The sequence below is a fragment of the Triturus cristatus genome, chromosome 2_2 (assembly GCF_964204655.1).
Source record: "Triturus cristatus chromosome 2_2, aTriCri1.1, whole genome shotgun sequence".
Classification (NCBI taxonomy): Eukaryota; Metazoa; Chordata; class Amphibia; order Caudata; family Salamandridae; genus Triturus; species Triturus cristatus.
The window spans coordinates 1,143,444,667-1,143,471,236 of NC_140582.1; positions in this window are offsets into that span (position 1 = coordinate 1,143,444,667).

A 26,570-nucleotide genomic window follows, 5' to 3' on the forward strand; every position below is an offset into this window, starting at 1 on the left:
AGGCACACACATTTAGCCTTTCAAGCTGGGCCTTCTGGCAGAGTCAGATGTAGGAAGAAAGAACACATGGGGAACAATCATGATGGAATAACTGAGATAGGAAAAGGAAACTCAGTAGAGAAGGAAAGAATGAAAAAGAAAGGGAGAAAGAAGGAACAAAATAAAACAAGCTTGAAGGAAAGCAAAGAAAATAAAGAAAAGACAGAAGAAGAAAGTAAAACAAAGAAAAACACATAGTAAGAAAAAATGAAGGAAGAAAAGATTGAGAAAGGGAAAAAAGTAGTAAAAGAAAATGATCAAAATAAAGTAGAGTGGAAAAGAAAAGTAAATCCACTAGACGCAGGCATAAGCAAGGGAATGAAAAGACTGGACTATGACAGGATTGTCAAGATGAGTAGACGAAGGCAAACCTAAAAGAGACAAATGAGAAAGAAAATAGGAAAAAATGACAGAAAACAAGACTGAAAGAGAAGAGCAATGGAAAGTGTACAAATAAGGTGGATGGGAAGTGATACAGAAACAGCTGTTTGGGAACAATATGAGGGAAACGATGGAAGCAGAGATAGAGGTGAGAGACAGAATTAGAGTTTCAGGTAAGAGAGAAGGAAAAAATAGATGCAAGAAAAACTGAGAAATAGAAGTGATCAGATTCTTGAAAGAGGTAGAGTCAGAGGGAAACTTGGAGGCTGAAATAGCAGAGACTGAATGCATAATTTAGGCATTTTGATGACCCTAGAATAAGGTGGTCGTACTTGGAACTTTTTGAGTAAGCTAAGTAGTAATACTGTGGGCATTCTACGTCTTTTAGCTTAGGGTCTTGGCTTAGTGTGGCCCTCCTTGGCATATTGTGAGCTTGCAAGTTCCCACGCTGGCTTTTCTTGACATAATGTATGTGTGTTCTAGGCTTTATGGTGGCCCTGGTATAAGGCTGCTCTTTGTGGTATAGGGCATGCATTCTAAGCCTTATGGCTGCCACCCACTGCATAACGTTGGCCCTGACTCAATGTGACCTGTTGTACCTCCACTAAAACAATAAAATGTGTTTATTAAAAAAAAGTCATGTCATAATGTGATCATCCATATTATCAGCATCTTTTCAATGTTATGGACATACCTGGTATAGCTGTGGCTAAACTTGGCATCTATTGCCTCTACCGTTAGACCTTTGGGGAGTCCCTCTAGTGAATGATGGCGTATCCTGGCATGTGATTGGGACACGTAAGCATATTGGGCAGATTATATCCATGTGGGGGCAGTCGTACATGTGAAACTTAATGGCTTATTTGATCAAATATGCACAAGCTTTTGTTTAAACGAACTGAGCATATTTGCCCAAAACGCGTGAATCTGGGACATAGAACAACATGTGTCTGGAATAAAAATGTGTGTTTGGGGATAAAAACATTATATTATATTTTAAGCCTGATATTTGAATGTTACTGCTAATTTTATTTCCGTGGCAACAGATAGCACTTACCACTAAGCTGTTATTTTTGATCATTTTATTATTTATTTGTGAAAGGTTGTGTGATATTATTATCTGTACTTCTGTCTGAGCACAGATCCAGTAAAGTGGTGTAAATGTATGGCTTTGTTAACTGTCAGACTTTGTAAGATCTCAGCAACTTGACCAATAGACTCTAGTGTCTGGGCTTGTGAGATCTGTTTAACCCTAGGGCTAGCCTGATGTGCACATACTTGTTTATTTGCTAAGTAAAACCCTGTACTCTTGGGGTGGACCAAACTTTTCTGGCACTCCATGAATATGCTGAAATATTTTATGAGTGCTATAGCAAATCAGCCTTTTCCGCTTAGCCCCCCATATTTTTAACAATTTAAATGTGCTATTTTTAATGATGCTATGGCTGTGCACTGTAACACTTCCATTTAGTGCCACAGTGTGTGCCTGTGCTCTGCCTCTAAATCTGTACTGTCACATTGGTCTCACTAAACAAAAGCATTCAGCTTTCCAGTAAGACAATTGTAGTTTGGTGCAGAATTGCATTAAGGGTGTGGAAGTTAAATATCATATGTGGACTGCAGCATGCATTTACAACACCCCCCTCTTTGACAAAAATATATAGTTACAGAGAACACCTATATGTTCTGACTCGGTTGTAATTTTCAAATACGACCGAGATGCACGTCAAGGGAAAATGTCTTTGCCATGTAGGAAAACATGTTTTATATATTAACTAAATCACTCCCTAAAATATGCCTTGTAAGACCACTGGGCTGGATGTGAATGCAGCATACTACACATTGAGAATAGTATGTTGTCACAGTGAACAGTTACTCAAAAGCTGTTTTCACTGGGTAGGTAAAGCTGTCTTTTCCTAAACAGGCCTGGACATTACTAAAATCATTATCTATATATGACAATTATATAGCACTGATTGATATCTTTCACTTAGAATAAAAAAGTGAGTTCAATAATTGTAGAGTTTGATAACTTTATTGGAAAAGTAACCTTAAAAAAGTGTACTTTGTGCTTCCTGAGAGTAAACTGGCCCAGAAATGGTTTGGTTTCAGCCCTGCTCCACAGCCTCACCCTTGGCTGGCTTCTTAACACCCCTCTAAGAAGGCAATAGTTTGACCTCTGGGTGTAGGAAGGCAGGGGTTTTGCCAGCAACTGGTCACTTACCATGGATTAGCAATCTAGAAGGTGAACAAGCCAGATGGCAGAGCAAAGGGCATCTTTCTTAGCTCTCTCTTTGACTTGAAAATTCCAACTGAAGCTGTCTGGAAATGAACCATTGATTCAGAGAGCCACCATAGACTTTCAAGAGGAAAACCTGAATCCAAAAATGACAGAGGGGAGGGGCCTTCATTTTCATGTGGGATTAGTTAGGGGACAGATGACTGGGGCAATTTTAGTTGAGGGACTCTGGGAAGGTTTGCATTAAACCTAGATAAAAAAGAGCTGAACAATTAAGTATGAATTCTGTTAAAAAGTACTCTGGATTTGGTATAGGACCTGGACAGAAATACCTGGAGGGAAAGAAGATTGTGCTGGATTTTTCAGTATAGAAGTCTGAATATCCCCTGACTCCTGCTGGACCGCACCGATTAGAACTGCACTGCAAGAGTCAAAAGGTTTGTTGCTCTAAAGAACCTGCTAATCCCTTGAGACGCGACACTGGGAGAGTCTTAGCTGGGATGTGTTTGCTGCCTGGAAGCCTTCGAGAGGACCAGATGCTGCCAGAGAAAACCCGGGAGTGACTTTACCCAGATGAAGAACTGTTTTTGGACTCCTATCTGTAGTAGGAAGCAGGGGCAAATATGCTTTTCTCCTCCATGGAGTTGTGACTAGAGCCTCCCAGAAGAACATCAGAATATGTGCGAGCACTTACATGGAACAGTGTGGAAGATTACTCATGCTGCCTTTGACTTACTGGTAATTGTGAGGTAGGACAATTTGCTGGTAACTTTTCCTTGTTTTTGTTTCTGGTGCAAGAGTGTTGACTTGTAGTTATTTTGGGTAATGCGAATACATTGAAACTTTCCATTATTCCTATGAGCATTTGTTCACAATGTTTTATTCAAATTTTTAATATTCAAATCTCTGGTTTGAAACAGTTTGTGTCGTTTTGCATGAATAATTATTTCTCTATTTTTCTTAAATTGGTTTGTGAATTTTATGGTGCTGTTTTCTTGACTTCAAAGTTGCTGTACTACTTGAACTTAAAAAAAATTTCTGGGGGGATTCGACTTCTGCTTCCTCCACAGATACGAGGATTGGAGCATAACTTCTCTTAGAAATGTGCTGTCACCTATCCAGGTACTGGGGAGTGTAGCTCTCATCACTTTACTTGCTCAGTTGATGTCGTTCGTATTGTGGTTCACATTAAGAAGCAGTTTATTTTTGTGGCTCCTATATTAATTGTGAATCCTGGATTCCTGGAGGAAATCCACCAATATATTAAAGATATTGATAAAAAAGGGTATATCTCTCAAACTGTGGACCAAAGATCTGTGTCTTGAAGTGAGGACAGCCTGGCATTGCGTTCTAGCTATGCTCTCTCCTAGAAACGTCTGAATGTCCTCTTTGGTGAAACATAGCAGCTAGTATGACTATGTGGTTTACTAGCACACTATTGCACCTGGTTGTCTGATCGCGGTCAATATAACCCTTTTAGTCAGTTTCAAAAACACTACAATGGATAAGGCAGTAATTTATAGCATCTTAGGTCCTTACTGGTATCTTACAATGTATTCTACTTAACATCACAACTAAGTCCTGTAATGTCTTGTGTGTTAGAGATAACAGGACCCTTTTGGTTCCTGATGGACTCTGTAGAACAGTGACGTAAGTGCATGGGTGTGGGTGATAGAATTCTTAACGTAGAATGTTTGGTTAACGGTTACACGCTGATGAAGGAAGACAAGTAATACCAAGTCCTGTGTGTGGCGTGATCATTCGCTTGTACCCGGGCTGGGGTAGGACGCTACAAGTCCTAGGAAGATCTTCAAACTATGAGCCCCTATTTTCCATACAGCTGCAGCTGCATAACTCCAACAAGCTCTAGCTTCTCGACTCTAGCTGTAATCTACCAACACAGCTTTCATGTTGTCATAATTCTTAGGAGTGTGCATGTATTATCATATTTGATGACTTTTCAGGACCTTGTGTCAAACAAGCTTTGACATCCACAGCAGTATAAGAAGTGTCACCTGTAAAATAATTACAAAAAAATCAAAGTACCTATAAAATGACTACAGGTACAAAACCTTATAACACTAAATTTGTACCTAATGGTTTTCTTCTCGTTAGAGATTGTCACTGTAACAAATCAAGGCTGGCCACTTTCACCTTTACTCTTTGCTTGGACATTGGAACTACTGGCGGTTGCAGTCAGAGAAACCCCAGAGATTGCAAGGATCAAATGTGCTTTTCCATAAAGGAAACTCTTGATTCTCACTTGCTTGTAGAAACATTAGGGCATAGAATACATTCTCAAAACATTCATCCCGCTCTAGATGCACATCCAGTACTCAATTCATGCATTTCTTCTTAGTTTTGAAGGTACATATTTATGAAATATGTAGCTCTTAAAATTAACTAAACCTAGACATATTTCACATCTTTATTAACTTTTATGAGATAAGAGAAACATTATCTTGGAATCTAAGGGAAAGCATAGACTATAAAGATAATAGCTTTCCCAAAGATTCCCTATGTTTTCCCAAATGTCCCACTGTATTGCCCAACTGCAACATTTCTACAGGTTAACAAACTATTTAATTTTTGTGTGACTTTTAAAGATAATAACGTTAAATTCTCCTCATCTTCAAATTAGCACACTGAGAGGAAATGTTGTTTCTCTGTTGGTCGAAAAATATCATCAAGCATTTATGCTCCAGGAAATTAGAAGCTCAATAAATTGATAGGAGACGCAAAGTAGAAAAACATGCTTACCTTACAAAATATAAGACATATGCTTGAATAATATAGAGAAACCTTTTTCATGATAACATTTGTAAGAAAATTTAAACCTCTTGAGATAACCTCTTGTCATCTTTTCACTAAGACTTATTTTAACACCTTGTGGGCTCTGTCTCGCTCACACCTCACACCTTGTGCCCTGTCCTCACGAATGCCGCTGCTGGATTCTAACCGGCAGTTGGCGAGCGAGGTGCCATGGTTGGATGCGATCCTTTGTCACTCTAGTAATGAAGCTGAATCTAGATGTAGTGTTTCAAGGTCTTTATTCCTTAAGAGAGACTCTTAAACATGGTGCTTCCTTCACCAGTCGGCAAGCAACTGCAAGTGAATGGAACCCCATCACGGATGGCAATACATTTGGAATGTGGGTACAGGCATTCTGATTTTAAAGCGATAGATAATTGTACTGCAAGTAAAGTACAACACCCCCTTCCATTATCAATGCAAGTTAAAAACAGTAACGTAAAGGAAAAGATATGAAAATAATAAATACAAGATATTTTGACTATTCATTAACATGCGTAACTACCAAATACCAAGATATTTGAAAATGAAATAAAAAATTCTTATATTGTTAAATGTACTTTATCTTACAAAATCCTGAAGATACATAGGTGGCCTCCTTAGCCTGGGAATTCTGCTGACTATACTTCTATTTTTACAGTCAACATTTGGACCACTTTGGTTACCATTCCCACCATCCATTCTAGTACCATTCAAGTAGTGGTGGGCGGTAAACTCTGAGTTTGTCTCAATCTGCACTCCGCTTGGAGCGAAGAGTTCGTCAAAACTCTGCATTTCACAGTGTAACAGGGTTTACCATTACCTACCTCTTCTGGTGTACTTTTTAGATGCAATTATTCACCGTAATGTTTGGCTGCACTACTGCAGCTGCAACCAATCTCATCCTGCGACAATTGGTTAGCAAGAAAAAGAAGCAGCCTCCCCGACCAGGTACACAGAATAGGCACTGAACTGGCGCGAGACAAGAGTGCTGACTCCTGCAGCCCCCATGGCTCGCTTTAGAACGCGAAGCATGCTCCTCACCCCAGATACATAAGCACATAAACGGGGAGCGCTGCTGTAAAGAGGTACATTAAAGAAAATCAACTTGCCCAGCAAACACTGTGCATGGATGGGTGAGTAGTGTACCTGTCCCTTCTTCTTGACCCTCCTCTCTGCATCTTTCTCCCATCAGCCTGAGCCATAATACTCACCTCAGGGATCCATGTGTTGTTGGGTGATGGCGTTTGGGTGATATGGTCATCGTTGTGATGGGCAAGGGTGTTGCTGAAAGTATTCTTCCAAAGAATATGGCCGATATTGTGAGCATGCTGTTCCTCGCAAAGTTAGCACTCTGGCTATTTACTGGAGGTCTCAGATGGGAGCTGTTACATTTTATTTCATCCGCTCTCTATGTATAAAGTATGCATCATTGCCTGTTTGGTGTGTTAGGGCTCTACGCAAGCGCGGGTCGGAGACCAAACGTATCGTTGTGAGTCTGGTTAATTCTTCTCAGAGATTTTGAGGGTGGAATTAATGGGCTAGTGTACAGAAAAAAAATGACGGTGGTTGTGAGTGTAGCAAGGACCTAGCCAGGGGAGCATGCTGAAGGCAAACTTGCAGAGAAGGGGCGAAGTTTGGGATATATAGTGAGCCTAGGCGTGTGCAATGAGGAAGAGTCAGCAAAGAATATCTTGGGTACAGTGGAGCTGAACTCCGCGGAGTCTCACTGAGTTTTTTTATTACTCTGTGGAATTCCACATAGTGACACTCCACAAACTCTGCCCACCCCTACATTTGAGTTGACAACAATTCCCAAACCTTTCACAACCTCCTCATATCTCATCAACATAAAACCACTGCACCCTTCATTCTCATTATCATTCCTTACGTACCCTGATCTATCATATTTGGGACATCTCCTCAAATTCCTATGGTCACCATTAGTTAACACTACATGCCAGCTACATACATCCTTTACTTCAAAAGGCCCTCAAAATTTACTCAACCCACTGTTTACACGTCCAAATCTTATCTTGACCCAATCACTTGTCGCAATTCCAGTCCTGCAATTAATTACTGAGTGTTCATTGTTTGCCTGAACACCTCTTCCCTCAATCAAATATCGCATCCATTAGGGATTGAGCTTAGAAATGGATTACCTCCCCCCTCATCATACAAAAAGGAACATTCCCTGCGACTGAATTTTCTGTGGGTGTCATAAACCCAAAATAAGGGCCTGATTTAGAAGTCGGCGGATGGGAATACTCTGTCACAAATGTGACGGATATCCCGTCCGCCGTAGTATGATCACATTCTATCCTATGGGGATCGTAATACAGTATATCCGTCATGTTTGTGACGAAGTATTCCCTCCACCGACTTCTAAATCAGGCCCTAAGTCAGAGATTATATCCTCCACACTCAACCTGTTGGTTACCTCCAATTGTAATGCCCCTTTGATCTTGCGATTTGCTCTCTCCACAATTCCATTGGCCTGGAGATATATATAATTCAGTTTGTAAAAGCTTTCCCCACGAGAAAGTAAAAAATCTTTCATGTCCCCTGATGTTAATTGAGTACCATTATCAGTGGAAGCACTAATGGGAAACCCTCATCAAGCAAAAACATTACCACTCTCAGACGAACCGTCTGCTGATTAGAATGATCCAGCTAATTATAGGCCTATCTCCCTTCTCCCGGTCCTCTCTAAAGTTTTAGAGAAACATGCTAACAAAGCAATCTCAGAACGAATCTACGATGTTACATCGCGGTCTTCACACCGCGGTCCCTTTACAACGCAGGTAATACAATGCAAGTCGTTACAACGACATGCGGTGGAGGGCACTGGACTTAGGAATAGTATCATTTACAATTCCAACTACAGCCTACGTTACAGTAGGGAAGGTGTTGGAATAGTAAATCATACTATTCCTTAGCTTAGAGCGCCATCCAGCGCAAGTCATTGTAATGACTTGCGTTGTAATGCCCGCGTTGTTTGCAATGTGAAGACCGCCATGTAACCGATGTTTCCCTCTCAGAACATGTAGAAAACCACAATTTGCTTCATAAGTCCCAATCAGGTTTCAGGGCAAATTATCGGCCCTGTTGGAAGTGACATAGTACATTAGGGAAAAACTGGATCAGGGAGGTAGGGCCGTTCTGATATTACTTGACCTGTCGGTGGCTTTTGACATGGTTCCACATGAGAGACTTCTTGAGAGATTGAGGCACTTGGGCATAGGTGGGATGGCTCTGGACTGGATGACTTCTTTATTGAAAGACAAATATCAGGAAATTTGGATACCTCCTTTTTCATCCCCCATGCTTAGTATGAAGGTGGGAGTACCCCAGGGCTCCATACTTAGCCCCACGGTCTTCAATGTACATATGTCTCCCCTTGCATCCTTAGTAGAGGATTCAGGTGCCAAGAGGATATCCTACGCTGATGATACTCAAATGATTTTCACCTGCGAAAAAGGAACTGACTTTGATGGAGACAACATTAGATCCAGTCTCGCAAAGGTGTTCAATTAGCTCAAAGTGAATCAGTTGAAATGCAATTGATGAATCTGAGATTGTCTTTTTTAGCCAGCCAGTAGTGTGCAACTGGAGTTTATGGTGGCCGGAGGAGCTATCTCCACCCACCTTTCAGCCCAAACGTTGGTTAAAAATCTGGGTATCTTCATTGATAGTGCCCCCTCCAGGAGGTCCCAGGTTCAAGCAGTGGTCAGGTCCTGTTTTGGCATACTTTGTATGCTAAAAGAATTCCTTCCCCTTCTGTCATTAAACACCAGGAAGATAATGGTCCAGACCCTGGTGATGTCAAGACTATACTACTCTAATATCTTGTACCTGGGCCTCCCAGGCTATCTAATTCAATGCTTGCAAGTGGTGCAAAACGCCGCGGCCAGGGCGATCCTTAGACCCAAACCTAGGTCCCATATGACCTCCATCCTTAAAACTCTACATTGGTTGCGAATGAAAGAAAGGATCAAGTTCAAAGCTCTGGTGATATTTCAAAGCCCTTCATGGCCTAGGAGCAAGCTATCTCAACAAGTTCGTAAACCGCTATATTCCAGGGAAGACTTTAATATCCTCCTCTTCTGATCTCATCTGCACCCCTAAAGTCTGCTTGGCCCGCATGGGGAGCAGGTCTTTCAGATTTTTGGGTGCACAAGGGTGGAACAGATAACCAGCTACACTGAGAGCCACAACAGACCTGGCTATGTTTATGAAACATCTCAAAACTTGGCTTTAAAGGAATTAGTTGCACCACAGAATCCTGCCACATGCTCCCACTGCACGGAGAAACTTGTTGAGAAGCTGAGCGCTATTTTAAAATCCTGTCATTCATTCAAGGAAAACTTCACGTAAGGTATTTATAGTCAATCATGTAAAAAATGTGAGAAAGAAATGTTACCACCAACTGCTTCAAATGCACATCCACCATCACCATGGCAAACCTTCTACCATGGCCTAAGTTTCACATTGGACCTATGAAGTTCATGCAAACTCTGTGCCATGTTACTACGGGCTCATGAATGCTGCTTAGATCTGCTTGTACACCAACTTTCAATCTTTTCTCACTCTCTTTACACTCATCATATCATTCCCCCCAATCTACGATGTAGCTGTCCATTGCTGGCCACCAAATCTCCATTCTCTATCTTTTTTTTTGTAATGGTTTGTCACCTTTGTGGGCTATTTCGAATTGCCTCTTTCGTGCCTCACAAGGGGGTACAATACTATCCCCTTGCATAACCACTTTACCCTCCCCTTCAGATAGCTCATCAAGAATTTTACCAAAAGGCAGTAATGCAATTGGCATCATACTTTTTCTTCTACCCCCACTTCCTGACCATTTACGCAGAATCTTTTAACGCATCATCATTATTCATGGCACAAGACCATTCTGTTTCACTCACTGACCCACGACTCCAATGGATGACATCTTTTACACTTGCCACTGCACCTTCCTGCTCACTGTGAGTTACACCCTTCTCGTCCATATACTTCCAATCTACAGGCAGACATGACACAGTCCGCCTAAAAAGTTTCCACCCATGTATATATTTAATGCTGTAATTATATTCCTGCAAGCGCAAAGCTAGCCTGGCAAGTCTTGCTGAGGATTTCCCTGCCTCTCCAGGTGACAATATTTTCATGAGGGTTTGTGGTCCATACGCAGAAAGATGTGACACCCCCACACATACATACAAAGGTACTCCACCCCATGCCGCTGCTAGTGCCTCTCCTTTAATTATTGCATAATGATGTTCTGTCATTGTCAAGGTGCGCGAGGTGAAGGCTACAGTTTTCTCTTCGGACTCTTGCATTTGTGACAACACTGCCCCTATGCTGGAGGCACTTGCATCAACCGTGATTATAGATTTTTTCTTGTATCATATGGGACTAATATAGCCAGTATGCACATTTCATCCTTGCTATTTTGAAAACAATTTTGTTGCTCTTTGCCCCTCATGAGTTTCAGACCACCGACTTCTAAATCAGGCCCTAAATCAGAGATTATATCCTCCACACTCAACCTGTTGGTTACCTCCAATTTTAATGCCCATTTGAGCTTGCGATTTGCTCTCTCCACAATTCCATTGGCCTCGAGATATATATAATTCAGTTTGTAAAAGCATTCCCCACAAGAAAGTAAAAAGTCTTTCATGTCCCCTGATGTTAATTGGGTACCATTATCAGTGGAAGCACTAACGGGAAACCCTCATCAAGCAAAAACATTACCACTCTTAGAGGGACCGTCTGCTAATCAGAATGATCCAGCTAATTATAGGCCTATCTCCCTCCTCCGGGCCCTCTCTAAAGTTTAGAGAAACATACTAACAAAGCAATCTCAGAACGAATACACGATGTTACATCGCGGTCTTCACACCGCGATCCCTTTATAACGCAGGTAATACAATGCAAGTCGTTACAACGACCTGCGCTGGAGGGCACTGGACTTAGGGATAGTATGATTTACTATTCCAACTACAGCCTACGTTACAGTTTGGAAGGTGCTGGAATAATAAATCATACTATTCCTTAGCTTAGAGCGCCATCCAGCGCAAGTCATTGTAATGACTTGCATTGTAATGCCCGCGTTGTTTGCGATGTGAAGACCGCAATGTAACCGATGTTTCTCTCTCAGAACATGTAGAAAACCACAATTTGCTTCATAAGTCCCAATCAGGTTTCAGGGCAAATTATAGCACGGTGTCAGCCCTGTTGGAAGTGACATAGCACATTAAGGAAAAACTGGATCAGGAAGGTAGGGCCGTTCTGATATTACTTGACCGGTTGGTGACTTTTGACATGGCTTCACATGAGAGACTTCTTGAGAGATTGAGGCACTTGGGCATAGGTGGGACGGCTCAGGACTGGATGACTTCTTTATTGAAAGACAAATATCAGGAAATTTGGATACCTCCTTTTTCATCCCCCATGCTTAGTATGAAGGTAGGAGTACCCTAGGGCTCCATACGTAGCCCCACGGTCTTCAATGTACATATGTCTCCCCATGCATCCTTAGTAGAGGATTCAGGTGCCAAGAGGATATCCTACGCTGATGATACTCAAATGATTTTCACCTGCAAAAAAGTAACTGCCTTTGATGGAGACAACATTAGATCCAGTCTCGCAAAGGTGTTCAATTGGCGCAAAGTGAATCAGGTGAAATGCAATTGATGAATCAGAAATTGTCTGTTTTGGCCAGCCAGTAGTGAGCAACTGGAGTTTATGGTGGCAGAGCAGCTATCTCCACCCACCTTTCAGCCCAAACGTTGGTTAAAAATCTGGGTATCTTTATTGATAGTGCCCCCGCCAGGAGGTCCCAGGTTCAAGCAGTGGTCAGGTGCTGTTTTGGCATACTTTGTATGCTAAAAGAATTCCTTCCCCTTCTGTCATTAGACACCAGGAAGATAATGGTCCAGACCCTGGTGACGTCAAGACTATACTATTCTAATATCTTGTACCTGGGTCTACCAGGCTATCTCATTCAACGCTTGCAAGTGGTGCAAAACGCCGTGGCCAGGGCGATCCTTAGACCCAAACCTAGGTCCCATATGACCTCCATCCTTAAAACTCTACATTGGTTGCGAATGAAAGAAAGGATCAAGTTCAAAGCTCTGGTGATATTTCAAAACCCTTCATGGCCTAGGAGCAAGCTATCTCAACAAGTTCGTAAACCGCTATATTCCAGGGCAGACTTTAATATCCTCCTTTTCTGATCTCATCTGCACCCCTAAAGTCTGCTTGGCCCGCATGGGGAGCAGGTATTTTGGATTTTTGGGTGCACAAGGGTGGAAAAGATAACCAGCTACATTGAGAGCCACAACATACCTGGCTACTTTTATGAAACATCTAAAAACATGGCTTTAAAGGAATTAGTTGCACCACAGAATCCTGCCACATGCTCCCACTGTGCAGTGAAACTCTTGTTGAGAAGCTGAGCGCTATTTTAAAATCCTGTCATTCATTCACGTAAGGTATTTATAGTCATTCATGTAAAAAATGTGAGAAAGAAATGTTACCACCAATTGCTTCTAATGCACATCCACCATCACCGTGGCAAACCTTCTACCATGGTCTAAGTTTCACATTGGAACTATGAAGTTCATACAAACTCTGTGCCATGTTACTACGGGCTCATGAATGCTGCTTAGATCTGCTTGTACACCAACTTTCAAACTTTTCTCACTCTCTTTACACTCATCATATAATTCCCCCCAATCTACGATGTAGCTGTCCATTGCTGGCCACCAAATCTCCATTCTCAATCTTTTTTTTTGTAATGGTTTGTCGCCTTTGTGGGCTATTTCAAATAGCCTCTTTCGTGCCTCACCTGGGGGTACAATACTATCCTCTTGCATAACCACTTTACCCTCCACTTCAGATAGCTCATCAAGAAATTTGCCAAAAGGCAGTAATGCAATTGGCATCATACTTTTTCTTCTACCCCCACTTCCTGACCATTTACACAGATTCTTTTAACGCATCATCATTATTCATGACACAAGACCATTCTGTTTCACTCACTGACCCACGACTCCAATGGATGACATCTTTTACACTTGCCACTGCACCTTCCTGCTCACTGTGAGTTACACCCTTCTCGTCCATATACTATACTTCCAATCTACAGGCAGACATGACACAGTCCGCCTAAAACGTTTCCACCCATGTATATATTGAATGCTGTAATTATATTACTGCAAGCGCAAAGCTATCCTGGCAAGTCTTGCTGAGAATTTCCCTACCCCTCCAGGTGACAATATTTTCATGAGGGGTTTGTGGTCCATACGCAGAAAGATGTGACACCCCCACACATACGTTCAAAGGTACTCCACCCCATGCCGCTGCTAGTGCCTCCCCTTTAATTATTTCGTAATGATGTTCTGTCATTGTCAAGAGCGCGAAGTGAAGGCTACAGTTTTCTCTTCAGACTCTTGCATTTGTGACAACATTTGTGACAACACTGCCCCTATGCTGGAGGCACTTGCATCACAATTTTTGTCTTGATAAAGATGGAGTTATAAGATATCCATCGAAACGCGTTGACACTCTTTTGAAAACAACACAATCTGTGAAGGGGCTAAAGCCTATGAGTACCTAGCAAATAGAAAGGCACCGGGTTTTAGCCTGAGAAACTGCTTATCGCGGATGTGTGCTACTCAAATGACAGATTGTTCTTGTCTATTATCTGTACTCTCTTTTTAATGTAACTGTTGTTTATAAATTTGTAAAAAACATCTGTGACATTTGAATTGATGCCAGTTTTGAGGTGAATCACAGTGTTATGGATTATGTCTACCTTTTTTAAATCAATAAATAGATTTGTACTTTTTTATAAATTTAGGTGTCTAGATTATCTATCTGGGATATACAGTCATACTTCCCGTATATGTATGGTGCGCAACTGAATGAGTGGGATTTGGATCGAATGTAGATTATAGTTTCTATGGTCTCTATATGTTATAATATTGTCCAAAGGATACCCTTTTTTTGTAACCTGTTAAGATAACATTAATAATTAATTTCTTGGTATTTTATTTTCTGTTCTCTTTCTATTATCTTATTTCTCTAATAACTATTATTAACCTTTTTCTTTCTTTTCTTTTTCTTCTTTTATTTTACAGGTAATGAAGTAGGAGAAGGATTCCAGCAGGGAAGAAGAATTCAGGTAAGGATGTTCTCTGTAACTCTTTGGAGGCTAAACACTTTTATTTCTAGAAAAACTTTTCTATTAATAATTAACTTGTAAAGTCGTAAACTGTAAACTGTGTTGTCTTTTTTTTAAAATTCCCATAGGGTACTTGCTTGACTGGTAATTGAAGACAACTTGAAGAGATGAAGACGGGAGATCGGTAAGCTCACTTCGTAATTTTCGCTGCTTTAATTTCATCAAGGTACCGACGTGTAGAAGAAAACTAAACTACCGTAGAAGAAACGAAAATTCAAAACGCCTAATGACTCTTGTTCTAACGCGAACGCTGCTGAACACCTCAGATTCCCTCAATGGACTCGGTGAAGTGCGCGGTACTCAGAGCCAGCATGAGCCTCAGCTGTGTTCTAGGTCCCGCGCAAATCACCGGAAAACTGCAGCACTAACCTAAGCTCTGAACCACCATCTTGAAGCGCTGCCTTCTAACCAAGAAAATTCAGCGGGAGTGCCACCATGAATTTTGGGCAAGAGAGTGGTTGTAGCCCCCACAGACCGGCACCTCTGCGCGCTGAAGTTCCTGACAGTACCCCTCCGCAAGGAGGTTTCCCCAAGCTTCGCTTGAAAGGTCTTAATTATTCTCGGTGCATGAACGTTGGATGATGGTTCCCAGGATCTCTCCTCAGGACCACAACCCTTCCAGTTGATTAAATAGTACAGTTTCTTGTTCTTCCTCGCCATAATCAGTTTGGATTGGTTTTGAAAGAGTTTGGGGCCTAAGATGAGGTGAGGAACCTTTCAGTAAGGAAACGTGAAAGACAGGGTGAACTCATAGCTGTGTAGGAAGTTTTAACCTATAGGTCACTGGGTTAATTTTCTTTTCTACTTCAAAAGGACCTATGAAACTAGGTTGGAATTTCCGTTTCCCTTTAGTCTCAGATTCTTGGTGCTAAGCCAACCCTTGCTCCCGATTGAATAATCCTCTCCATGTTTTCTCTTTTTCTCTGCGTAAGTTCTTTTGACTTCTCTAATTTCTTTTTTGCTGCCTCTTGGGTGTCTTTTAAAAATTGCACGAAATCTTTAGCAGCCGCGACTGGAACCTCACTGGTGTGTATCATCAGATTGGGGTGTCAACCATAATTTAAATAGAATGGAGAATGACCTGTGGAACTGTTTTGGGAATTATTATGTGTAAATTCTGCGGCCCAGAGAAAGTCAGACCAATCTCCCTCCTGATCCAACAAAAACAATTGGAGGTACTGTTCTAGCTCCTGATTTACCCTCTCTGTCTGTCCGTCTGTCTCTGGGTGATAGCTAGTAGAGAATCTAGTTTCAATATGCAACCCTGTGGTGAAGTACTTCCAAAAATGGGACAAGAATTGGGTATCACGATCAGAGATTATGACCTTAGGGATTCCATGCAATCTCACCACATGCAAACCAAACTGTGTGGCCAATTCTTTAGCACCAGGGGTGTCTTTTAAAAGAACAAAGTGAGCCATCTTGGTCAACACATCCACAAATACCAGGATCGCGCTGTAACCCTGACTGGCAGGTAGACCTACAATTAGGTCCATGGTCACAGTGTGTCACGGGTAAGGGGGGTAGGCATTGGTTGTAACAGCCCTTGAGGTGACTGTCGTTTCGGTTTTCCCTGAGCACAGATCCCACAACCTAATACATATTCCTTGATATCTTTAGTCATCTTTGGCTACCAGAATTGCCTCTTAATCTTCAGTCTTATGTATTCCCTTGTGACTTGCCAAAGGGTGATCATGGCAATCATGCAAAATTTGTTCTTGTAAGTCCAAGGTAGGTATGAATAAAGCTCCACCATGATAGGGCAACTCATTTCGAATTTCTCGAGACGGGTCTGCCAAGACCCATTGTTGAAGCTCTTCTGGAGTAAAAGACTCTCGTACCTTCTCATCCAGAGTTTTGCTAGTAACCGCTCCCACAATTTTTGATTCAGGAATAATCTTTTGGTCGTCTATCACAAGCCTTTGTTCTTCTGTATCCCATCTGGATAGGGTGTCCGCCTTGCCATTCTTACTCCCAGGGCGGTAGGTGATCACAAAGTTGTAGTCCCAAAGTAGATAGACCATCTGAGTTGACGCTGAGTTAGAGTTCTCGCTGATTTAAGGAATTGCAGATTCTTATGGTCCGTAAATACTGTTACAGTATGTCGAGCTCCCATCATTAGTGTCTCCATTCCTTGAAGGCATCTTAAATAGCCAAAAGTTCTTTCTCCGTAATGGTATAATTGATCTCAGCCGGAAGTAGTTTTCCAGAGTGGTAAGCAACCGGATGTAGTTGACCAGTCTCCTTATGCCTCTGGGAAAGGACACCTCCAATAGCTTGGTCTGACATCTCTGTATCCACATAAAAAGGCCCCGTGGTATCCACATGAAGGAGGATGGGTGCCGAAGTAAAACTCTTTTTAAGGGACTGAAAAGTTGCTTCAGCCTCTTCTGACCAGGAAAAAGGAACACCTTTCCTTAGCAAGCGAGTTATTAGAATGACTTTTTGGGAAAAGTCTTGAATAAGTCTCCTGTAAAAATTTGCGAATCCAATAAATCGCTGTATCTCTTTTACAGTAGCAGGAGATGGCCGGTCCAAAACAGCCTTAATCTTTTTGGTATCCATGGTAATTCCCTCAGGAGACAGAACGAAGCCAAGAAAATCCACTGGGCGGACATGGAATGCGCATTTTTCAAGCTTGACATATAGGTTGTGCTACCGTAGCTTTTCTAAGAATCCTTTGACGTGCTCAAGATGTTCCCTTTCAGATGCAGAGTAAATCAAAATGTCATTAATATATACGATGTTACACTTGTCTATATATTGACTCAAACCGTTGTTTATAAAATACTGAAAGCTGCCGGAGCATTGCAAAGACCGTAGGGCATAACCTGATACTCGTACAAACCAAACTTGGTCCTGAACGCGGTCTTCCATTCATCACCCTCTCTGACTCGGATTAGATGGTAGGTTCCTCTACGGTCGAGTTTAGTGTGGATCTGGGCCCCTTCAACCTGATCCAGGAGTACAGAAATCAGAGGCAATGGATATCTGTTCTTGACTGTGATTCTGTTCAGGGCGCGGTAGTCAATACAAGTTCGAAGATCATCCTCTTCCTTCTTAGGAACACAAAATAACGGCGAGGAGACCAGGGACTGAGAAGGCCGGATGAAAACGTTCTTCAAATAGGTCTGGATATATTCTTTCAAATGAGCATCCTCCTTTTCTGTCAAAGCGTAGATTCTACTGCATGGAATTTTTGCTCCCGGTTCCAGCTCGATCTGGCAATCATAGGGTCTATGAGGAGGAAGTTTCTCAGCATTAACTTCACTGAACACATCCTCATAATCCCGATATATCTCTGGAACTTCTTCGGTACGAATTACGCACACTGATGCTCCATTCTCACACAGACAGGCAGCTAAACTAAACTCCTTCGCTTGATCCTTGTTGTGAAAACAAGACTCCTTGCAGTATTCGGAGTTCATCTTTCTTGATCAATCTTTTCTCCCAATCAATTTGAGGGTTGAGTTCCATTAACCATGGAAGTCCTAAGATCAATTGGAACTGTGGCGCATCAATTAAGTTAAACTGTATGTTCTCTTGATGACCATCTGGTAGAACAAGTTCCACCTCTTCAGTGTGACTAACAATTGGACCGGAGGAGAGGTTAGTACCATCAGCCGCCCTTACTGCTTCACTCTTTGTCTTTCGTATAGCTTGTAAACCTATACTAGAGCAAATTTTATGTCACAGAAATTTCCGGTATCTCCCGAGTCAGTCATCACCGAGATATCAGATTGGATAGAAGTTCTGTATTTCAAGGTTACTGGTAGGGTTAAATGCGGAGCAGAAGATTGTAGTGTGTTTGCCAACAAATGGGTCCCTGGAGTTGTGTTTTCTTTAGCATTCACCAGTCCAACCCCTCCTACTGGTGGTGCTGCAAGTTTTCCTTCGGTGAAATTTTGGGCTTCTTCGGACAGACCTTAACAAAGAGTCCACTGACCCCACAGTACATGCAAAGGTTATTGGCTCTCCTCTTCTCCTTTTCTTCCTTAGAAAGGGGTTCTCTTACCGCTCCAATCTGCATAGGTTCTACCATCTGAGTGCTCTCTGCTGACCTTGTTCCTTCTGATCTGATTCGGTCAAACCTAGGAACACTCGGGCGAAACTCCCTTCTTTTCTCGCCTTTCCGTTCAGACTGCCAATAATCCAATTCTAGGACCAAATCGATGAGGGCAGAGCCCTCTGTGGGTCGATTGGGAATTTGGGTCAGTTAGTCTTTCAAGCCCCTGTAAAATAATGCAGCTCTTTTAATTTTCTGGCCAATCCATCTCCACGATAAGCTTATTAAATTGCGCCAGGTACGCAACTAATTCTTTGTTTCCTTGCCTTAACTCCAGCAACTCATTGTCAGTGGCTTGAGACACTCTTCTCCGATCAAAGATCTGCAGGAATTCTTTTTTAAATTCGTCAAAATCGTACAGATAGCTGAATCTTTAGAGACCAGAGGCAAGGATCAGGCAGCTGCGTCTCCACTTAAGTACGAGAGAACAAAGGCAACCCGGGATTGTGCATCAGGGAAAGTGGCGGGCCGACACATGAAGTGTAAAAAGCATTGCGTAAGAAAAATCTGGGCCTTTTGAGGGTCACCACTAAAACGCTCTGGTGGAGCAAGCGGTATAACTGGGGACAAGGAGTGTATGTCTTGTGTAGTACTCTTAGAGTGTGGTAAAGGAGTGGCACTACTAGTTTGGGTATCCTGAGAAAGGGCTGATAAACAGGTGCCTGTGAAATACCCGTCCTTCCTGCTGGCTAAATCTATGGTTTCGCTCCTAGAGGCCAGTAAGTCTTGTCTTAGTGCTTTGTTCTCCTCTCTAACAGCTAACGATTCTTTTTGTATAGCTTCCAAAACTCCTCCTAAACTTCTTTAAATCAATTCCTTTGGCCATTCTGCTCAGGTGAGTCAAAATAATTTGTGGGCACTTCACTCTGTCAGAGAGTCTTAGTTGAAGTTTCCCAGGAACTTCATGGGAGCAGACTGGCAAGCTTTCCCCAATGCCTCTCCGAGTCTCCCTCCACGCACCAAAAGGTAATTCTGGTCCCGTGAAACAACCCCCAGGGGGAAAGGGGTATGGGACCGAGAAGAGACAGCTGGGTCTGGTGTCTTCCACAGCTACCTCAGCTAGTTTTTTCTGGTGCTGCTCACACTGTAACATACAAGCAAAAGATTACTAGGGTCAACCTTATTCACATACATCAATTAATTAAACAAGCGTGCCTTCTTCCTGGGTTTTTAGCTACCTACCCAAAGGAAACCAAGCTATTGCCTCTCTTCTAATTGATATTGTCGCCTTAGTACTATATCTACACTGTAGAGCTGTAGTAAGGTTGTATAACCTGGGGGAACAACCTTTACAACGCAACTTTTACAACGCACTACACTTACAACGCATTTTTTACAACGCAAAATCCATTACAACGCATTCCATTACAACGCATGACACTACAACGCATTTTTAAAAACTACCTTTACAACGCATTCCATTACAACGCATACTACCTTTACAACGCATACCATTACAACGCATAATATTACACTACACTATCCAACACTTACCCTACTGTTGCACCCCCTGGAGTTAGAATAGTAATTTTTACCCCTATACTATCCAACACTTACCCTACTGTTGCACCCCCTGGAGTTAGAATAGTAATTTTTACCCCTATACTATCCAACACTTACCCTACTGTTGCACCCCCTGGAGTTAGAATAGTAATTTTTTCCCCTATACTATCCAACACTTACCCTACTGTTGCACCCCCTGGAGTTAGAATAGTAATTTTTACCCCTATACTATCCAACACTTACCCTACTGTTGCACCCCCTGGAGTTAGAATAGTAATTTTTACCCCTATACTATCCAACACTTACCCTACTGTTGCACCCCCTGGAGTTAGAATGGTAATTTTTACCCCTATACTATCCAACACTTACCCTACTGTTGCACCCCCTGGAGTTAGAATAATATTTTTTACCCCTATACTATCCAACACTTACCCTACTGTTGCACCCCCTGGAGTTAGAAAAGTAATTTTTACCCCTATACTATCTAATACTTACCTTAAATGCAATTTAATATTATGCGTTGTAATGGTATGCGTTGTAAAGGTAGTATGCGTTGTAATGGAATGCGTTGTAAAGGTAGTTTTTAAAAATGCGTTGTAGTGTCATGCGTTGTAATGCAATGCGTTGTAATGGATTTTGCGTTGTAAAAAATGCGTTGTAAGTGCATGCGTTGTAAAAGTGTGCGTTGTAACGACATACATCCATAACCTGTTAAGATAACATTAACAATTAATTTCTTGTTATTTTATTTTCTATTCTCTTTCTATACTCTTATTTCTCTAATAACTATTATTAACCTTTTTCTTTCTTTTCTTTTTCTTCTTTTATTTTACAGGTAATGAAGTAGGAGAAGGATTCCAGCAGGGAAGAAGAATTCAGGTAAGGATTTTCTCTGTAACTCTTTTGAGGCTAAGCACTATTATTTCTAGAAAAACATTTCTATTAATAATTAACTTGTAAAATCTTTAACTGTGAACTCTTTTGTCTTTTTTTTTTATGCCCAAAGGTTACTTGCGTGACTGGTAATTGAAGACAACTTGAAGAGCTGAAGACGGGAGACCGGTAAGCTCACTTCGTAATTTTCATTGCTTTAATTTCATCCAGGTACCGACGCGTAGAAGAAAACTAAACTACTGTCGAAGAAACGAGAATTCAAACGCCTAACTACTCTTGTTCTAATACGAACACAGCAGAACACCTCTGATTCCCTCAACGGACTCCGTGAAGTGCGCGGTACTCAGAGCCACCACGAGCCTCAGCTATGCTCTAGGTGACGTGCAAATCAAAGTGTTATATCCTTTCTCTAACTTAGGTGCGTTACAGCCTTAGGATGTAGTTCTCTGCTCTGTGTTCTATCCTTGGTGACATCTAGTAGAATGTCCAGGGGTTGCCTAGTTGCTTGGGAGTTAGGTTCCCTGATTATTTGAAGAGGGTGGCTGGGGCGGTTGGAGATTGATGTGGATGCTGCCTTGATGTCCTTTTTGCTGTGTAGCTATTCTACAAATAAACTGGACTGAATTTGTCAGGAAAACTGCAGCGCTAACCTAAGCGCTGAACCACCATCTTGAAGCGCTGCCTTCTAACCAAGGCAGTCCAAGAAAATGCAGCGGTGTGCCTCCGTGAATTTTAGGCAAGAGAGTGGTCGTAGCCCCCACAGACTGGCACCCCTGTGCGCTGAAGTTGCTGACACCTGTCCAAGCAGGGACCACAATCCTAGTCAGGGTAAGCTAGATACACACTTTAAATTAACCTGTGCTCACCCTCTGGTAGCTTGGCACAGAGCAGGCAGGCCAATCTTGAGAGGCAATGTGTAAAGTATTTGTGCAGTGATATGGACTGGAAGGAAAATTTGTTTTAAAAATACCTAATTAGTGAGCTACTATTTTATTCCCGCCCCTAGCTGGTATGGTTAATGGTTAGAATCAGGGGTTAATACCAGGGAGAAACCTGACCTTAATAAGTTTGGTTCCCCTAGTCTGTGTCAACATGTGACGAGCTGTCCCCTACAAGCTCTTCATCAGGACTACACGGGGTCCAGCCCCGTGCGTACCACTCCTAATAAATCCTAAAATGAGGATACAGTGAAGTGCACACTTAATGTGTATACACAAAATACATATGGTTAATTAATGATGCTCCGTATCTGTAAAAGAAGAAGCAAAGAGATACATTAAAAACAACTGCTGCCCGCCAGACACGCTGGCAGGCAATATAAGCTTGTAAATTTTGGTTTGGTTTGGTGTGGACGGTGGCAGCGTCTACCCAAGCTGTTTGATGCGTTACAGGAGGCGTGAGTGAATTTGCGCGACACGTTTCTTACTGCTGAGGAATCATCAATTTTAATAGCACTAATCCTAATTTTAAAATAGGCCACAGGGCAGCGCAATATTGTTAATCCCCCCTCTACTTACCCGTATTGGCGGATAGGAAGTCTGGGCTCAGCTGACAGCCTGCACGCCTCGGTCCGACTCGGTGACTATCACCGTTGAGCGGAGGGCGGACAGGCAGACCCAGTCACTTCCGCTTTAGGGGCGGTTAGCGCTCTAGCTTCGGCGTCTCAGGACTACAAAGGGAGCGAGGAACGACTGGCTCTGACGGTTTGGTGTGGACGGTGGCAGCGTCTACCCAAGCTGTTTGATGCGTTACAGGAGGCGTGAGTGAATTTGCGCGACACGTTTCTTACTGCTGAGGAATCATCAATTTTAATAGCACTAATCCTAATTTTAAAATAGGCCACAGGGCAGCGCAATATTGTTAATCCCCCCTCTACTTACCCGTATTGGCCGATAGGAAGTCTGGGCTCAGCTGACAGCCTGCACGCCTCGGTCCGACTCGGTGACTATCACCGTTGAGCGGAGGGCGGACAGGCAGACCCAGTCACTTCCGCTTTAGGGGCGGTTAGCGCTCTAGCTTCGGCGTCTCAGGACTACAAAGGGTGCTCATCACTCTAAGCGCGCAGCGGTTGCGCGCAGGGGTGTGCCTAAGAACGCGCCTAAGACAAGCCAAAGAGAAGCCCGTCTGTGCCCGTCCGCGACTGGACGAGGCTAGGGGCTAGAGGTCATGGCCGCGAGTGTTGCCCAGCTGACTGCCTTCGCGAAACCTCTGGTAAGATACTCCTCAGTAGAGCTGTTGCGTAGCCGTAGGCCTGTACTTCAGGGCTGCACGGGAGGGGAAGGATGCCTACTGGAGGGTCCTTTTTCATGTCGGAAATGTCAATATCAAGCTTCTGCTGATCACTTGCAAATCGTACCGCATGAAACACCATTTATAATTACACTCCCACATGACTCCCGTAAGAGTCGTAATCTTCTCTGCAACATTAGATCGCTGTCTAAACATCATAGTGAAGTGTGGGATATGATTGCTTCAACTCAACCTGAACTTTGTTATCTGACAGAAACATGGCTAAAACCGCACTCTGTCCCAGCCATCACATTAGGGATCCCAGAGGGCTATAAAATAGCCAGACTTGACCGGCCTGCCAAGACAGGAGGAGGCATTGCCATTGTGTATAAAAATAATCTATTAGTAACCATCTTAGAGGAAATGAGTACCCCGGACTTAGAAATTCTTGTATTTAAAATCAGCTTTTCCAAGAAAATTTGCTATAAAGGGGCACTGGTTTATCGACCTCCCAGACCTTATACCAGCTTTAACATCTTGTTGCTGGAGATACTGGCCAGACACATTGACACTGAGAACGAGTTTTTACTTTTAGGAGACTTTAACATGCACTGTGACCTGAAGGATAATGCCGAGGCACAATCTTTACTAACTGACATGTCCGTGTTGGGATTAACTTTAATGAATACTGGTCCTACTCATTTGGCAGGACGTACTTTGGATCTCATCTTTTCAAACAAACCTAATACCCTGCTATGTGTCTCTTCCACTCAGGTCAATTGGACAGATCACTTTGTCCTGGAATTTTTTACCTTACATTCAGGTAAAGCCCCCCCCTCAGGCACAAGCCCTTCCTACTAGGCGTAGACCATGGCACAAGATTACTCCAGAAATATTTCAGGAACACTTTGCTGGATGCCCCATTTTTCCTGGAGAGAATGTTGATAAAGCATTGGACCGTTATAATCGGGCGATACTCCAGGTGGTAAACAGGATTGCTCCTATGAAAACCTATAAACCTCGTTTAGCCCGTAAACAAGAGGTATGGTTTACGGAACACCTGAGATCTCTTAAACAGCAGGTGAGGAAATTAGAAAAGGTGTGGAGATTGACCCATGACAACATGGATAAGAATCATTTTTGGGCAGCTCTTTCTAAATATCATAAGGAAATTCGTAATGCCCGGAAATCCCACATACAGGCCCTTCTTTTAGCTGCAGGAAATACCCCCAGGATCTTATATCAAACTTTACACTCATTTGTGAAACCAGCAGCTTGTGAAACTCTTGAATTAGCTTCACAACAACTCTGTAATGAAGTTGCTCAGTTTTTTACAAATAAAATAAATATGGTTCATGACGATATTTTAAATTCCTATCTACCCATCATTGATGACACTTCATCACTTGTGGAAAAGGAAAAAGAGATAGGAATCACGCATCTGCAATCCTTTTCCCCTATCTCCTTGATTGATACAGAATGTTATCTGGGTCAGATTAAAAGCGGAAGTCCCTCAGATATTATTCCAGCCAGAATCATCCCGATTGTAGGAAAAAGTCTGAGTCCACAGATTCAAAGTCTCATTAATCTTTCCCTGACTGAGGGGCAAGTTCCCAGGGAATGGAAAAAAGCGCTGCTAAGGCCCATTAGGAAAAACTCTTCCATTCCCTGGACTGACTTATCCAATCTGAGGCCCATCTCACTACTCCCTTTTTTAGGGAAGGTTATAGAGAAACATGTTAACAAGCAGGTTTCACAGTACATTGAACAGTTTGGCAAGCTTGACAGTTCTCAGTTTGGCTTTAGACCCAAACACAGTACTGAATCCGCTCTGCTATCGGTGACAGATGACCTTCACATGTATCAGGATCGAGGGTATTCGGCGATCCTGGTACTGTTGGATTTATCGGCGGCGTTCGATACAATATCTCACAATATCTTAATTGAACGTCTGACCGCAATTGGAATTGAGAGCACAGCGTTAACCTGGCTAAAGAGTTTTCTGTCTAACCGTACCCAAACTGTCAGCATGGGCACATTTCGGTCGACAGAAACTCATATCACCAAGGGGGTGCCACAGGGCTCTTGTCTAAGCCCTACCTTGTTCAACATCTATGTGGCACCCCTGGCCAGCATACTGAGAGACTTTGGGTTTGTCCCTGTCTCCTATGCTGACGATACGCAGCTCCTATTCCCTTTTAAACATCTTACCGACGAAGTGAGGGTGGCTTTCTCAGATGGCATGAAAGCAGTTGCAAATTGGATGAAGTCTAACTACCTCCAATGCAACGTAAATAAGACCGAAGTAATGCATTTTGGGGAGGTTAGAAATCTGTGGACTTCAGAGTGGTGGCCATGTGAGCTTGGTCAAGTACCTGAACCCAAATTGGTCGTAAAAAACCTAGGGGTCCGTCTTGATCGTGAGCTCACCTATAAACAACATGGCAACTGGGTTATCGGCCAATGCTTTCATGTTATTGGACTCTTACGCAAAGTGTTTCCACTATTACCTGATTCCACTAGAAAAACTCTGGTTCAGGCACTAGTGTTGAGTCGCCTGGATTACTGCAATGGACTCCTGCTGTCAGCCAACCAGGGAGTCCTAGCAAAACTCCAGGTGATACAAAACACCGCGGCAAGACTCGTGCTGAATGCCCCCCCAAGAACACCTTCTAAACCACTCCTTGACAAATTACACTGGCTCCCAGTTTGTAAAAGGATTACGTTTAAGACATGTTGTCTTATTCATAGAACCATACATGGTTCTGGACCCTCCTATTGGAAAGACAAATTCACTCCCTACAATCCCACTCGGCTTCTTAGGTCCAGTAGCCAACTTCGACTTAAAGTACCTACCATCAAGAGGAGCAGACAAGGTGGGAAAGCCTTGTCCGTGGTAGGCCCGACACTATGGAATACACTTCCTCTTGAGCTCAGGCAATGTTCTGAATTCTTGGTTTTTAGGAAAAAACTCAAAACGTTTCTATTTTAGTAATTCATCAACCGTTTCAGTTCTATACGCTGTATTGTGCTGAGCTGTTCCTTCCGTCTCCTGTAGCTGCCAACTTCTCATTCTCTTCTTCTTTTTCTGTGCGCAGAGATACTCTTATGCAAGAGTTGATTCTAGCGCGATATAAATCCATAAATAAAATAAATAAATAAAGAAATACATGCAGATC